Raw genomic sequence first — 17205 nt, forward strand, 5'->3', positions numbered from 1 at the left:
CCAATGGCTGGTTCTCATTGCCATGAAAACGGGCCCTTGAACAAAGCATGTCTGGAAGCCCAAACAATCCAGCTGCTCCTCCCTTTATCCCCTTTGCATCAGCCCCCCCTCGGCATTCTCCCGTCCCTACTGGGCACACCCTGCCCCAGTGCCTTTGGAGGCTTCCCACCACATGCACGGCAGTGACGAGCGTTACAGCTGTTCACAGTTCTGGGCGATCGGCCTAGGTTATGACATGCGAGCAAGTCAAAGGCAACTCCGAAGCCCTAGCAAATGCATTTAGTTCCCACCTCTGTGGATGGCCCAGACGCGGCTCGCTTCTGCAGTGCTGGGATTTTACAGACAGCTCAAGAAAGGGATAAGGAAGTACAAGTGTGACAAGGAAAGTCTTCTATGCAATGGTCTACAGTCCTCATTTCCCACTGACACCCTTGCAAAGGACGCCTTGTGGCTAGCGGGTGAATCTGCTCCTAGGATTTCCCAAAAGGCAGGTTATCCCACCCATTAACACCCCTCACTGGGTGCTGACTTTACTTCATTACAATGAGAAAGGAAGCAGCATGGGGCACTACAGGGGAAAAGGGCATGGGGGGAACGAAGGAGAGAAGGGAACTGACGTTACTATAATTAACATTTTCATCAAACCGGCAAGCCCTGCCTCCAAACCTGAGCCCACAGGAGAGGAAAGCAGGGGAGAGTCTCCAGCAGCAGAGAGAGGGCGTGCCCCAAAGCTCCACTTCCTACTGGATGGAACATAGCATCTGTGCCACAATCGTGCACGCTGGCCTCTGCTATGGACTGTGCGGCCCCCCGATCCCCTTCCAAGCCCCACTCGATGCTGTGCGGGTTTCGGTTTCTCCTTGGCTCCAGTGAGAATGCTGCTCCAGGAGACACTAGGCCGGGCACTGCAGCCTCCCCTTGGTTTATGGGTTCTTCGCACTCCCGCCCACCGGACCTCTGAAATCCTAAGCCAACACCGAACTAGCAAGTCTTTTCCCATGTCAGTATATTTCTTCAACCATTTCCTGTCTGAAACACAAAGGGCTGTGACTTGCCCACAGACTCGCCCTCGAATTGCCACGGTTCCTAGGGGCTTCTGGCACAGAAGCATTTCCCGATGGCAGCCAATTGTGCCAAGGCTCCGAGTACTCTAAATTTCCCCCCGTAATCACCCTGTTCATCAAATCTGTTCTTTGTAACACTCCACTGGTCTCTGCTCTCCGAGCACATGTAACCAGTTCAGCTCAGCCGAGGAGGGGGAAGTACACTGGAAGACAGCCACAGCTGAGCATGCCAGAGAGGCGCAGGGCATCCCCCAGCAAAGGTGAGTTGTCACCCAGCCGCACGGACACTCGGAACGGACTTAGCTACAGCAGAACCTGCGCGGACAGGGAAGGGGTGAACAGAGGTGTGGGCAAGTGGGATGAGCACCGGACCGGGAGTCAGGAGTTCCTGGGTTCCAATGTTGGCAATGTCACTTCCTCCCCATTGTGACCTCACCTCACTTAGCAAACCTGCCTCAGTTTCCCCTATCTGTAGCATGGTGAGAATGGTACTTCCCTGCCTCCCTTTGGGGTATGGGAGGATGTCTGTGAAGAGCCATGCACCTGCTAAGCACCGTTAGTCCACCTATGCTATGGGTGAGACCCAGGTCTCAACACGTGGCCATTCCAGCCGGCCAAAAACATTCAACCCAAAGGAAACTTTCACGCTGTTCTACTCCGGCAGGCCAAGGGACCTGATCTGTCATGTTCTGCCCCATCTTTACCCATGCTGGCCTCAAGGCCACCTGGAAGCCTGTGTGGATGTTCTGGGCAGGAGGCAGAGCAGAATTTGGACTCTGCTACTTAACAGCCCCTCATGCTGGGGAGAAAGCTCCTAACCCTTGGTACTCTTCCCTGTTCAAAACCCTCCCACACAAGCACATGCCTCCTGCAATTGCCCACCCACCAACTGTACCAGGAACAATATTTACCTGTCTTGCACCTAGATGCATTTGGCACGTGGAACTGTCCCCTCTCAGGGCCTGATCCGAAGCCCACGAAAGCCAGGAGCCTTTCCACGGACTTCACTGAGCTTTGGAGCAGGTGCTAAAGCAGGAGCAAAGGATCTGCCAGACTGGAGCATACGAGAGTCCATCTAGTCCAAGAGCCTGTCTCTGACAGCAGTCAGCATCAGATGCTTCCGAGGAAGGAAAGAGAAACCCGATACTGGGCCCACCTGCCCAGAGGGGAGGTTTCCTCCCCACTGCAGGGTATTCGTGCCTTGAAGCATGAAGGTTGATTTCCTTTTAAATCTAATGTAGCCATTCTGTTTTCTTCCAAGACTGAGGGTTCCTTGGGGCAGCTCCTGTCCCCTCCTCTGCCTGGTGCAGCTGCGAGCACCCAGGAAAAAGGTTCCAAAAGCGAGAGGCTCTTTTGCAAAGCTTGCAGCCTTCCTGCCCAGCTTAAGCCCAAGAGCCTCACCCTCAGCTCCCCTGGGAAGGAGAGAGAAATGTCCCCTCCTGGGAGGCCATGATGGCCCTGCCTGTCTAAGGGTCAAAGCCAAAAGCTTCTTGCTAAATGTCTCCTCGGCCACTGCTAGTCAGACAGCGCCTGGGGAAGCTCCACCAGGTCTCCTGTCTCCAGCTGCCTGGCGGCCTCACCAAGACTCTCCTTGAGAAGCAGCCGCTCCCAACCATCCCCCAGGTGCTGTGCCAGGTAACTCCTCTTCCCTGAGTGGGACACAGCTTTTGCACGGGATGCAGGGGAGGAAAGACCCAGCAGAGTGGGGGCCGGTAGCCCAGCAAGAGAAGGTCTTGGGTCCTAGGACACAGACACAGCCCCGCTCACAGTCCCCACAACAGCCCACGCTCCCCCTAACCGCCGCTTACCCAACAGGGAACGTCACTGCTCACCGTACTAACACTCGGGCAGTCATGGTAAGTCTCTCCACCCCAAAGACCCTGATCCTCTTCAGAGCACGTGAGATGGCTCAGGGTCCCTCAAACTCGCTTAGCTCCCAGAGCACTGGGTCCCATCCATTCCCCCCGCTAGTCTGCCCCAGCGTCCACCCCCACCTGCGCCTTCCCTGGGATGGTAGCATGGGCCATGACTAGCTCTCTGAACTCACAGGGGGTGCGAATGCATCGACCCGCTTCCATAGCCTCCCTGGGAGCACTCAGCAGAGCTTCCGTGGGGGAACAAGTGACATAAGAAGAATGGGGGCAGCTGAGCCCCCAACACTAGAACCTCCAGCCCCAGGTATCTCCCTACACAGAGGGACCTGAGCTGCTACAGTCCTGAGAATCTCGAGAATTCTGTGCTACCGTAATACACACAATAATCACGGATCACAATAAAACCTTCCATTTTCTCTGCTCTCTCCCAAACTCCAAAACAAACAAACTGACTTCACAGCCTCTCACCCTCTACAAAGAGCATCAAGCAGGTTGTTTTGTTTTTTTTTTTAAAAAGGACTAGCCTAAAAAAGAGTCAAAAATATGTTCAGGACTGCCCATCCCAAAGGCAAGGATCAGCTGAAGAATTTGCCTCTCCAATGCACAGAGCCGGGGGACGGTGGGGGGGGACCTGGGCTAAAACATGGGTAAAAATGCATCCAACCATTTCCTTGCTAAAGTGAAAGCGCTCGGAGAAAGCGAGGGGTGGGCAAGGTGCAGTGAAAAGCAGCAGCTCGTCCTGCATTTCCTGGATCCGGAGCAGCTGGTGTGGGCGAACTCCAGGTCTGCTCACTCCCCTTACAGCTGTGAACTAGGCAGATAATCAAAAGCCATGTTTCCTTCTCAGATGAGGCTGGTGTGTGTGTCTGGGGGGGAAAGTGACCAAATTCTTTCCCATCCCCTCTGGGGCATCCCCCCCATTTCGCCTGGCTGGAGAGAGGTTTGGGCAGATGTATTTTGAAGACAATAAGCCCCTCTCCTGACATCCACGCCTCAAAGACCCCAGCCAAAGGCCAGATTACAAACACACCGCTGACATACCCACCTGGCTCCTGATCTCTGACCAGGTTTGGATAACTGCTTAGAGAAGAGCAACATCCTCCCCCACAGCCACCCCCCTGCATAGCCAGCCCCCCAGATACGTACCATTGAAAAGCTGCCATAGGATTTGGGATGGGGGGGGGGGCGGGCTTGCAAACCTCCCGGATTTTTTTTTTTAAATAGAGAAAATAACAATCAAACCAGCCCCCCACCACTTGTAAACCAAAAATTACGCCCCCCACCGCCCCAAGCCAGCGACTTCCCAAGGCATCAGGGGCAGAACCCTGCAGGCTGCTGCCAAGCCCAGCCCCCCCTGCCCCAAGGAAGCGGTGCCCCGGGAGAGGCAGGGATGTGTGGAGACAAAGCCCTGCAGCCCTGCACACACTCACTGGGACATGGGAGCAGCCATCTTGCTCTGTGGACTCTCTGCCTGCTCAGATGCTCTCAGCTGCCAGCAGCTGCAGTGGCCACTAGCGGTGGCCAGGGCTGGATGGGGAAAGGGGGGGCTGGTGGGAGGGGGGATTTACTGGAGGGGCCTGTCTCTCCCCAGGTGATTTATTTCCCCCCAAGCCACAGGCCTGACCTCCTTCCAAAAAAAAACCCCTTTCAGGCTGAGGCATCGCCCACACTGTGAGCTGCTATTTGGATTAATGATGTGCAACGTGAGAGCACCCAGACAGCCCAGCTGAGAGTATGCCAGCTGCTGCACATGGTAAGAGGCAGCGCCAGGCCTGAGGAGTTTACAAGACAGACAAAGGGAGGGTCCCCAGAGACGCCATGGGCCCCTTGGAGAGGCGGTCAGCTCCTGTATAAAGCAGTCATGAACGAAGCGGCTCCCCCGGGGTGTCTAGCTGGGCAATGGGCTCTTTGGAGAAACCCAGCTCCGAGCTTGGCGACCACGGTCCCACAGGGAGCCTGCGGCAGAGGTAGGAATCGAACCCTGGGCTCCTCTGCTTTACAGAACTACCCATCCCGGCATCGTCTATACGCCTTCAAAACCAGACTCCTGCCCCCTTCCCCAGCCGAAAACAAATCTCACCTAAAGGAAACGGCTTTTAACCTCAACGCAGGCAGGTCCCCCTCCCCCTCCCCTCCCCCTCCCCCACCCCCTCCCCCTCCCCTCCCCTCCCCCTCCCCCTCCCCTCCCCCTCCCCCTCCCCGATTTTTGTATGAGGCTGGAGCTACAGTGCTGGATGCGGCAGAAAACCCTCGGCAGAAGAAAGCAACGCAAAGGGCTCCATTAACTGTTCACTTGTAAGTCCCAAAGGATGGACGTTTATTTTAAAAAACAAACACCCAACAAAACAAGACCAGACCAGACCATACATCCTCCTGCAGCGTTTGCAATCCAAACATGGCATCGCTGTTGGCAACCTGAACCCAAAAGGGAAACATGGGACATGGAAAGTGGAACAGGGAACGGCCAGCCTGGAGCAGACCCAAAATCCCTTAGGTCCAGTATCCCGGCTCTCACTGAGGCCAGCCCCAGCTGATGCCAGATAACAGAAATGGATCAGCCGATGATTGAAACTAGCCTATTTCCCCCCCAACTATTATAGATACTGACTCACAAGTCAAAATGAAACAGACTAGTCTGGTTTTGTGGTACAAACAATGGTGGGTCAAAAGGAAGTTTTAATGTGGTAAGGGTCTGTCTGTCGGTGAGCAAAAAACTACCATGCACAATTTTGAAAACGACACTGCCCCTTGAGACCTGAAGAAGTGCTCTGTGCAAGCGCGGAAGCTTGTCTCTCTCACCAACAGAAGTTGGTGCAGAGAAGATATTACCTCTCCCAGCTTGACTCCCCCTTTAAACAATTAAGTCAGTCCTATGGCTCTATAATACCATAAGATCACACTGTATCATGGGCAGGTCTGCCACATCTCTCTTGCTGGAGATGCTCTCGATAGAGCAATAGTTCAAGAGTATCCCCTCTTGGGATGAAAAATTCTGCAACGTAATTTCAGGAGACATCAAAAATCTTCCATCACATTAGAGGCAACACAAAACAGGGGCTTATCATGGAAACCGTTAGGCAACCTTAACTACTGCCAACCTTAACTATTGATGCTGCCAGCACTGCCTATAATTTGTAAACTTCACTCATTTATGTTTCTCCCAGCTTCACGGCTCTGAAGGAGAGAGGTTTAGGCTTGGCCCACAGACAGTTTTTGTCCCACTACAGCTAAGTGGGGTAGGGGAGGTGGTTTGTTACCAAAATCGTTATAACAGGCACGATGCTGGTGCGGATGCAGTTACACCAGCCTAAACGTGCCTTTTACCAGGAGATATTATTCTCCTTCCCATTTAGGTTTAGCTATACTGGTGTAAAGCTCCTACCGAGGCTGTAAGCTCTTTGGGGCAAGGAATAGGGTTTCTTGGGCGGGGCAGAGGGTGTATAGCTCTGCACAGGGGGTCCTGGTCCATTGGGGCTGCTAGGTGCTGCTGTGATACACGTGGTAAGTAAATAATAATCATAATATACCGATACGACTGCGTCTGCACTAAGGAGAGCTAGACCAGCGTGCCGACACCCGGACAGGTAAAACATGATGACTGTGGGTAGTGGCGGTGGTGTGCAGGGCACTGGACAGTCGTGGTGAGCGGTGTGTGGGGGGGCAGTCTCGGAGCGGGAGGGCACTGGGCATAGGGGAATGGCGGGGTGCGGTGTGGCACAGGCCTGCCCCCGAGGGCAAAGGACCCGGAACGTTCTCTTCTCCTGCCTGGATGGTTGGAGGGGGACCCGCTCCCGTGTGAGGACGCCTGACCGCTCTGGAACGTTAACAGCTGGAGGGATTTACACCCCCCCCCCACACACCCCCAGGGCTTACCCTTCAGGAGAGGAGCCTGCATGTACCTGCTTTTACCTCCCCGCTGCCCGGCCCCATCTTGTCCAGCCCCTGTGGGGTGCAGAGACGTGGCTCTCGCCTCCTGCTTCACCTGTTCCTGGTGTGGAGCCAGAATTAGATGAAGGGAGGTGGGGCAGGGACTTGGGTGGAATGTGCTGGATTAGGAGCTGTATTGTATCTGGCGGAAGCTAGCCCTTGGAACGGGGAGGGGAAGGCTGCCAGCCTGGAGAGCGAATTCCTCTCTCTGAGGGTTTTTTAAAGATCTGAGACAGGCTGGCAAGAGACGCCTTGTCCCAGAATGTTCTCGCCCAGATACCTTAGCTCCCGCCTCGCACTACCGGGCCCTGAGATGAAACCAAAGACGGGGGCTTGGAAGATGCGCTCAGGCAAGTGAGAGAGAGGACTTGGTCTTTTGAATCACTTTCGCTGCACCAAGCGCTCTCCTCCTCCAGTCTCACAGGAGCCCACATTAGAACTTGAAAGATCATTTGGCTCCAGGGCTAATGAACAGAAATGTCCAGAGGACCCTACCGAGAAATAGAGGCGTCCGGAAGCGCAAAAGGCTAACCCAGTTTCAACAGACAGCAGGAAAGATTCATCTCCGCTCTCCCTGTCCTTGCACTGAACCTCCTTCCACTAGGACCCACTGCCAGGGATGGAGCAGCCTGGTCTAGCCAGGAAGTGGGAACTGCTTACATTTTCCCTGGGATCTGGAAAATGATATTAGCCACATTCAGTCCTGCAGGCTACTGTGCATTCCACTGGAGGGTGGGAGGGAAGTGGTGGCTAATAGGGTACCAGATCTTAGGGGAGACCCTACTGAAAACATGCAGAATTGGTGGGCAAACAGCACATAGCAATTGCTATAGGGTCCATCTAGGCCCAGCGCTACTTCAGAGGAAGGTGCAAGAAACCCTGCCGTTACAGGGTAACTTGCTCTCAGGGGAAATTTCTTCCTGGCCATCAATAGAGAGATATGGGCTCGTGCCCCGACGCAGGAGAACTTCTATCCCCTCCAAAACCCTGGGACAACTCCGGACCTTTTTGTTTACCCAGCAGCCCCCAGTCAACATCCCAACCCCTCAGCAAGACTCACGCACTCCAGAATGACCCCAGCAGCAACACCCCAAACCATTAACATCCGGTCGACTCACCAAGGGGTGTATGCGCTTAAACTGAATTTCGATGCGATCTTCTTGCTGCAACCTCTCCGTGTTCCTTCCCATGCCCCTTCTTGTCACGTTACATCTCCTACCTCACTGTGAGCTGTTTGGGGCAGGGACCTTCGTCTCTCCGTTCTGTAACATGCCTGCCACATTTCTGGGCACTCTACATGTCATAAATCATTCTAACAACAGATGGGCCGCAGGTCTCCTTGGGACAGCAGCAGGATTCTTAGCAGCCTTCTCAGAAGTGCACCTGTAATTTAAACTTGTCTCCATTCGGAGACCACAACTGCTAAAAGGGAAGCCCTGAGATTAGCTAGCGAATTGGCCGTGGGAGATTTGTGTTTCTAGCTAGGCCTCCGGCTGCTCCCCCTTGTTATCACCGATTGGGTTTGTCACATGCTCTACAGAGCAGGAACATGAGTTGCTCAGAGAGGTTCCCAATTAGCCCTCACCAGGAAGGCAAGGGCATTTGGGGCACAGGAGCCAAGTTAAGATTCAGCACAATAAACATGGTTTACTATGGCATTTCCTTCCATGTCTGATCAGGAACCAAGGGCACTGCTCCTCCGGGGCCTGAGTCAGAAGGTCCTGAACACTTCCAAGAGGTGCTGAGCAACCTGATTTCCAAGGGCTCAGCCCCCATCTCTGGGGCCAGACTTTCAGCAGGCATGTTGGGTGCTGGGCTCTTTTGAAAATCTGGCCACTTACCTTGGTAGTTAAAGGGGCACTGGATGCTTTGGAAGAGCTAAAGAAATGCCCTGGCTCCTGTTCCCCTAGTATCCAAGAACTACATAACCTGGGATGTATTTATCCATCCAGCACTCCGCTAATGTAGGGAAGTACCATCCCCATTTTACAGCTGAGGAATTGAGGCAGAGAGAGACTAAGTGACTGCCCCAAGGTCACACAGGGAGTCTGTGGCATCCCCAGTCCAGTGCCTTATCCACAGGACATCCCCCCCTGCTGCTGGTTGGAAAGGAGAAAGGGGAAATAAAGAGGCGTGCGGGGACAAGTAGGAGCCATCTTTTCATAGGACGGACCTGCCACGTACAGATCGCTTCAAGCTGACAGGGTTTCTAAACAGCTCTTGGCCAAAGCATCCTTTTACCCTAATTGGAGGGTGTTTGGATGTTGGATAGTTTGCAGAGTAAACTGCTCCTCCCCAAGCTCTGGTGATAGACAGTTTTAATAACAAATCCTGTGTTTTTCCATATCGGAAATGTTCCCTGTCCCTAGGAATTCCCAGCCTTTCACAATTCAGAGGAGGGACGCAGACATGCACATGGCACTGCCATCCTCTCAGCCTGCAGAACTCCCTCTTGGCAGCGAATGCTTCCTCCCGTCAGCCTCCTCCTGCTCCCTTCGTGCGATACGGTTTAGAGGAGCTGGTTCTTTGGTAAATCGCTCCCATCACCGAGAAATACCTGCTGGCCTACCTGCTCTGTAGCTCCAGGCAGGACTCGAGCCCAGAAGCCCTCTCAGCTGTCCACACAGGCTCAAGGTTACAGATAGCACAGAGGGATTCTTCCCAGTTCACAGTGAGAATGACCTGAATCTCACGGAACAGCGTTCTCAGAAACGGCACAGAGACAATGACCAGCGTTTACACTACCCATCCTGGGACACGGTTATACCCTAGAAGGGATCTTATGGCGGAGATAGGAAGATGCCATCTCTAGCACATAGATTTACTGTGAAACAAATGCAAGGAGTGAAATTCTGGCCCTGCTGAAGTCAATGAGAGTTTGGCCATTGATTCCAAATGGGGCCAGATTGTCACCCAGGGTTGCTAGATCTCACAAGTTTCACAATATCTGGTGTCTCTCTAAAAGCCCCAGCTCCTGGAGTCATGTTATCTTGTGACAAATTTCCTGCCCTACAAAAAATTTTGAGGTTTCAACATTTTTTCCTATCCTGAATTGGGACAAAAAGTCCAAATCTCAAAATTTTTCACAAAATCTGAATTTTTTTTCTCCATCTTACGCCAATCACAATATTTTATTTCAATAAATCTGAACTGTTTTGTTTGGATTTCAACCTTTTTATTTTTAAAAAATTCGAACAGAACATGGCAAATGTCTGTACAGAAAGTCTTTGTGGCATGAAACGTTTTGATTTTTACAAAGTGTCAAAATGGGATGTTTTCAAACCCCCCGCCCAGATTTAAAAAACAAACAAACAAAAAACAGGTGTCAGAAAACTCCCAACCAGTTCTACTTTCTAGCCCTTGTCATTGCAGAGGGAAAAACACCCTCCCGCAAACGTGATCTGAGTGTGACCGAAAGGTTCAAAATCCAGATGGCAAAAGGAAGAACCCCAAACAAAGTATTATTTTTTTACAAAGTCTCCTGGCTTTTGAAGACTCGGAGGCGGCGATGCCAGAAAGGTGCCTCTTTCTGAAGCCGTTAATGGAAGTCATGTTTCCCTTTATTTCCTGAATGAGTTAAACCCTCTCTCTTTTTCTTTGCTGTCACCCTTCTTTCCTTTCTGGGTCGGAGGCGCCCTGCGATCGACATAACCCGACGTGACACGCATGGAGTAGAGAGCCCCTCCTCAGCGGACATTACACGCTCCAGTCCCCAGCTGGAACGCATCCTCTGCACCCCGCCGCAGCCCAATCAGAATTCTTGATTCCCCGACACCCCAGCACGACAGAGCCTCCCCGCACCCCCAAACCACAGCAAGAAGAGGCCCCACGTGGGGATCACAACCCAGGGGAAGGTCTGCTGAGCGGAGCAGTGTTCGTCTCTCCCCAAACCCATGTGCAGTCCCCACTCGTTTCCCTTGCAGGGGTTTTTCCAAAGGGCAGAGCCAGTGACCCAGAATTGCAGGAGCAGCCCAGTATGGCCACGGGGCCGCCTGGCTCTGTTCTGTCAAGCTGATGCAAAGAGCGCTCAGCCTCAAACACAGGCTGCGTTGACACGGATTCTCTGCTTCCTCTGCCCCTGGCCAAGAGGCCTGGGTCAAGCCGCACTGGGGAGCGGGAGAGAAGAGCTGGCAGGCCCCTGGTGGTCTCTCAAGGGCTGGCCCTGTAGGCTCCGGCGGCGCTGAATTTAATGATGTGCTCTGCCTGCATATTTTATCTGGCAGCTGGTTGTTTTGGGTCAGGGTCTCTGATGGTCTGTACTTAGCCACCTCCGTTAACAGATGGAACAAACACGGGGGCATCAGAAAGGCGGCTCTGTAGTGCTGGGAAAGCTGTACTGCCCTCCCACCCCTCTCTTAAGCCCACAGGGTTCCTACAGACTAGGGGTACAGCGCCTGGCACGATGGGGTCCTGATCCAGGACTGGGGCTCCTAGGTGCTATGGGAATAATAATAAATAATAAATAATCATAAATGCCTTGTTACCAGCTGGGCTTCCACCTCTGTTCCACTGCGGGGAGACAAAGGGTCAGAAAATCCCACGTGCTGATGAGCCAAGTTTATTGGGTAAATAACTGGAGTGGGACCATGGGGTGTATTCAGAGGGGTGGAGATACTAAGGGAGATTGGGACTTTCGGTTCCCCCTGAACTGTAACATGAGAATGGGACACCCAGCAAAATTAAATGGTGAGAGATGAAAAATCGATAGAAGGAAACACAACTTCGCCCAGCATGGGCTGCAGAACTCAGTACCACAGGAAGTTGTTGAGTCCAAGAACTCAAAAAGATTCTGAAAGGTACTGGGCATTTATATGGATAATAAAAACATCCACAGTTCTTACCATTAATTACAACAACATTTTTGAAAGGGATATGAGACCTCGTGCTACAGGGCTTCAGCCAATATGTATTAGAGACCAGGGCAAGACCCCCCCTGGAGGGCAGATTATCCCACAACTGCCTCCTTCGACTGAACTGCCTGGTACTGGCCACTGTCAGAGGCAGGATGCTGGAGCAGATGGTGCTGAGGCCTGATCCAGACTGGCGGCGTCTATGGTCCTACGCACCCAAACCCTTGTGACACGAGCACGCGGCAAGCAAAGTAATACATAACACCGCCTCACGGCATAACATCGCCAACTGTGGCCGACATGTCTCTCTGTTGGGATCGGGCACAAGACGCCTCTGTTGTCTGGGCACGAATGAGGGATAATGAGTGGCGCAGAGATCCACGTGCTCTTCTGCGGGAGCTAGTTTACATTTTGCGCCAGCGGCTCTCTGGGAAGAGGGGAAGGCGTGAGCATGGCTGACAGTGGCTCCAGAGTGCCCAGCTTGGAGGATTTCTACCAAGCCACCCCGCAGCTGGCGACAGGAAGGCTGTGTTCCAAAATCAAATCGGAGCCAGGGAAAGCCCCCCAGGACATGCTCGAGACCGGCAGGAGCCCCAAATGCCACCGCCCACTTTGGAACTTCCTCGGCTGGGTCGCTCGGTCCTGGCAGCCCTCGGAACCCAGTCGTGGCGTGTTAGGAAGGGTGGGAGGAGGCGGGCAGGCAGCTGGCTTGTGAAGGGAGTCCCCACCCACGCGGGAGACAGCACCCAACGCGGTGTCTTTTGGGGGTAAAAATACTGGCAGCTATTGCGCACACAGTGCCCAGACGCGCAGCGCGGCGGGAGCCCTTTGCTGGAGTCAAAGCCCTTTTCATTCTGCCGACACAACAAGCCCGTGCCAGCTGTTACAAGGGAGGAGCTGCTGGCGCCTGGCGGAGGAAGGGCAGAGCAGTGGTTAGGGCTGTGGTCTGAGACTGGGGAGACCCAGGGTGAGTTCCCTGCTCCACCAGACTCTGAGTGTGGCCCTGGGCCAGTCACTTGCGCTAGGTCTCAGCCCCATTTTACAGATGAGGAATTACTGCCACTCCCTGTCAGCAGGACAAAGACAGTAGAGAGGCTCAGATCCTATGGTGACGGGAACCAGATAAGCTCCTCGGAGAGAGGTTACTGGGCAAGCGGCCTGGTTAGCTCGTTGCCTCCCTAGCACCAGACCCACAGAGTCCGCCACCCGCGACCGCAGCTCCCAGGCTGTTTCGGAGCATCCCAGTCACTGTGTATGTGATTAACCTGCCTCCTGGCAGTACTGCTCTGCGCCAAAGCCCAGGGTCTGTGCAGGCAGCAGGACGAGAAATGTCCCGTTGAGAGTCAGCTCTCCCAAGCTCCGACCCACTCAGCCATCTCCTCCAAGGGTCGCCAAAGCATGGGCCAGCGGGAAGGAGGAGGAGGGACTGGGGAGTTCTTCTATTTACTGAAATGCCCAGACTTTTCAAGCAACTCCTGTCCTGACTCGGCTGTGATCTCATGATGCTTCGCAGAATGCCAGAGGGGCCTTCTGAACCCCTCCTCCTCCCACCCAAACCCGGACATTGCTAGAGGACTGAATCATATTCGCCTGTCCTAGCACTTCATCGTTCACTGAGCTGGAGCCAGGATGTACAGTCCTTGCGGTGCAGCCCAGCAACAAGGGAAGTTTTTGTTGAATCAGATCATGTCCTCCCCTGCACTTCCTCCCACTTCTATCTTATTCCCAGCCTCACAACACCTTACGGGCTATTGCAAGGCAATTCGCTGCCTTTGCTGCCCCTGCAGCTAGGGAGGAGCATTATAGAGCAAATCATATTTAGGAATAATATAGCCAAAAAATGATGACGAAAAAGCAAAAATCAGCTCAAATCTCTCTAGATGTAGGAGTTTCCTCTCTCAAAGTGCAGAATAAAGCACTGAGAATGCCACTTTTTGATTGCACATCTTAATTTGTAACCACGGCCATTTCAACCACCAGCTAATTAGTTGGAAATTGGCTTTGAGAAATGCATCCCTAAAATCAATCCCCCCCACCCCCCTGCACCTGGGAAGGGCTTGGAGTTCCTGTGTTTTCAAGGTGGCCTGGTGACCTTTCAAGGTGACCAGGAGTTCTCTGGGATTTCATCCTGGACAGCCTTCATTCCCTGAATTCACACAAACCACTGGAGCAAAGATCTGACTTGTCTCCTCAGAGGAATGCAACTTTGTGGCGGGTAACTAGCTTCTCAACAGAGGAAAGACGCATGGTTAATCCTGACCTGGGGCAGAGTCAGGAAGGAGGAGGTAACTGTCAAATCCTAATTCTGTCTCCTTTACACCCTGAGGCAGGCTCTCTCCCCTCCTCATCACCCCTCCCCCCTTCTTTTTTTTCCTTTGTGGAGGGGAAGGAATGTTTCATGAAAGAAGAGAAAACAATCCCCCGATCAGTTCAGCCTCTGTTCCCGGCTCTTTTTAATTTATAAATTCTAACCGAGTCCAATTTGTTACAGCCAAAGAATAATTGACGGAAATGAAAAGGGAGGAAAGAAATTTAAATTGTGATTCTTTCACCGTTCCGGTGAAACAACTGATTCAGAGCAAATTAAGCAGGTTCCTTTCCCTCCCACCACTTTGGCCTGCGCGAGCGCACCGATCTCTTGCTGCAGTGCCTTCTCAATTACCTACTATTGTTCTTCATTGCTTCTATTGCTGTAGTACCCAAAGGCGCTGGTGCTAAGCAGTTAGACAGTCGTTTCCCCAAAGAGGTTTAGACGAGACTGAGTGGGAGGGGAAACTGAGGCACAACCAGAGGAAGTGGCTTCCCCACAGTCACACAGCAGGTCAGGGTCAGAGCCAAGAACAGAACGCAAATCTCTTGATGCCCAGGCCATTGCCCCACCCACTAGACCATAGTGAGTCTCTCTGAAGAGGTTAGGGGCACACACACAAAGAGACAAGTGGATTTAGAACAAGGTTTAGCTCAGTGTTTCTGACTGTCCAGAGAGGGGCCAATGCAGCCTCTGCAATTCCCTCTTCACTAACTGCAGGGGAAGGGGGACATGCATGCAGACTGCACTGGGGAATGGAATATACTGCATGCAAACCCAAGCAAATTTGCATGGACTAAACCTTGAGTGTGAAAACCTGTCTGTGCACATTTAGAGACAGATGATGAAAATTTGCTCTTAATCTCTATCTGTCTCATTATTTACATGCGGGGTGTACGGACAAAGCACCGGTGAGCGGTTTTGTTTTTACTGGTCTAGCACCTTTGGCAAGTAACAGTATTGAATGACAAGGTGCCCTGTCCATGGCATGTGCTCTAGGTACGTGTACACCATCCGTTCACCTCTCGGGCCAGTGTCCTAGCAGCGTAGCTCCATTGACTTCAAGGCACTCCCAATTTACACTGGTGGAAACTAGCGGAGGATCAGCCCCATTTACACACTACCATTTAGTTATCTGGAGGGCAGGGTGCAATTCGCACCAGGACGCGACCCCGTACGGCCTGGCAATGGCCCAGCACTAAGGAGCTGCTTCAGGTGCGAGACTTCCAAAATGGCCCAGATATTTAAAGCAAATAAAGAAAAAACTCCCTCCCCCACAACACACCCCAAGCCGACGGGGAAAGATGACCGGGCAAGAGGACACGCAGAACAAGCCAGGACCATATATAGCTGCACTTAGTGACATGGGACTGTAGCGTGCACTACAATGACGGAATGTCAATCTCTTCTTCGCTTAATATCGGCCCACCGTGGACCTGCCCTGCTCTCAGCCAGAGGGCAGGCGAGTGCTCTGGTTATGGTGGAACACGGTTCATGCAAGTGGACGTGGACACAGGCAGCCTCAGAGGCGTGTATGTACGGGAACAGACATTTAGAACAGAGCATCATTCTGTGCCTTACCGGCAGAACGGTGACACTCTGACGTCGTCCACCCTAAACCATCAACCGGCCTAGATACTTGTCGCACTCAAGTCCGAGGCGAATTGCAGAAGCAGAGTGGTCTAGTGGTTAACACAGAGAGCTAGGCATCCGGAGGCCTGGGTTCTGTTCCCAGCTCTTCTAATAACTGCCTGCGTTTCTTCTCCTTCTGTGTCGATTTAGGCTGGAAGCTCTTTGGCGAAGGGCTGACACCTACGCTGTGTGTCTAGACAGCGCCCAGCACAAAGGGACCCTGGTCCTGATGGAGGCCTTTAGTAACCCAATCACCAGAACCAGACACAACAGTGACCCTTGAATCCCGCACTGTGCCTAGGAAAAGCATTCCGGGTAAGTTCTTTTTGAACAAACAAACCAACCACAGAGGCTTACAGGGGAGGGGGGACAAACAGAAAAATTAGAATTGCTTCCAATCATCAGCTCAGACTTCAGATACGGTGGCACACAATGACCTGGGGCACCAGCCTGCAGAAATTTCATTTTAAAATATTTATCTGTATTACGGTCACGTCTGGAAGTCAGAGCTCCATTGTGCCAGGCGCTGTACAAACATACAATTAAAGAGGCAGTCCCTTCCCACAGCAGGGGTAGCTCAAGAAAATCATGAGATGATACTGGTCAGTATGAAAAGCAATGGTCACAGATAACCAGCTGCCTAGCCATTGTCCAGGGCTGTCGAGGCATCACAGCAGAGAAGAGACTGAAGGAGGAATTTGAAGGAGGACCACAAGGTGGCTTTGAGAGTCCGTTTCAGGGTTGAGAGTTCCAGAGGGCGGAAAAGACCTTCAGACCCAGGGAACCCAGCTCGGTTCTCCCTCTGACTTGTAAAACAGTCAACTGCTCTTCGCTTTTGGAATTTTTCATCAAGTTTCTGCCTAGATCAGTGGTTCCCAAACTTGTTCCATCATTTGTTCAGGGAAAGCCCCTGGCAGCCGGGCCAGTTTGTTTACCTGCCGCATCCGCAGGTTTGGCCGATCGCGGCGCCCAGTGGCCGCGGTTTGCTGCTCCAGGCCAATGGGAGCTGCTGGAAGCGGCTGCCAGTACGTCCCTCGGCCCGCACCACTTCCTGCAGCCCCCACTGGCCTGGAGCAGCGAACCGCAGCCACTGGGCGCCGCGATCGGCCAAACCTGCGGACGCAGCAGGTAAATAAACTGGCCCGGCCCGGCAGGGGCTTTCCCTGCACAAGCGGTGGAACAAGTTTGGGAACCACTGGCCTAGAGCCACTTTTCACAGAGCCTTGAAAATGGGGCTTGTAATGGCTGCGCAATTATATACCACTCCTCTAAGTTTGCCCCAGAGCTAGACAGGCCATGGTCCATGCTTGGAATCAAATACACATTTGTCATTATTATTTAATGAGATTTCTAGTTCTAATATTTCATTGTAACCCCCCTCACCCCCCAACTGTACTAACATATCCGCCTAAGACAGACAAACACATAACAAGACTCACTTTCCTACCATCTAGCTCTGAAGAGGCAAAAGAATCCAAGAGATCTATTCAATGCACAATTCCAGTTATTAGTTACAGATTTAACAATCATGGATGGATGATGAAATGAAC

The 17205-nt window shown here is 52.6% G+C and overlaps 1 protein-coding gene across 7 annotated transcripts in view; it reads right to left on the reverse strand.

The window, feature by feature from the left end:
• Nucleotides 1–17205, reverse strand: part of LOC311513861 (zinc finger protein 385C-like) — a 195395-nt gene that overhangs the window by 55983 nt on the left and 122207 nt on the right. The window contains exon 1 of one of the 7 annotated variants that reach the window (XM_084616001.1): nt 4369–4416. The exons of 5 other annotated variants lie outside the window; for them this stretch is intronic. The gene's annotated coding sequence lies outside the window, so the exon portion shown is untranslated. Of the gene's footprint in view, nt 1–1975; nt 3633–4368; nt 4417–17205 lie in introns of those variants that run through there. One more of the 7 variants, XM_084616003.1, reaches the window with a different exon arrangement.

Source organism: Lepidochelys olivacea (assembly GCF_965140295.1).
Source record: "Lepidochelys olivacea isolate rLepOli2 genome assembly, chromosome: 27".
Classification (NCBI taxonomy): Eukaryota; Metazoa; Chordata; order Testudines; family Cheloniidae; genus Lepidochelys; species Lepidochelys olivacea.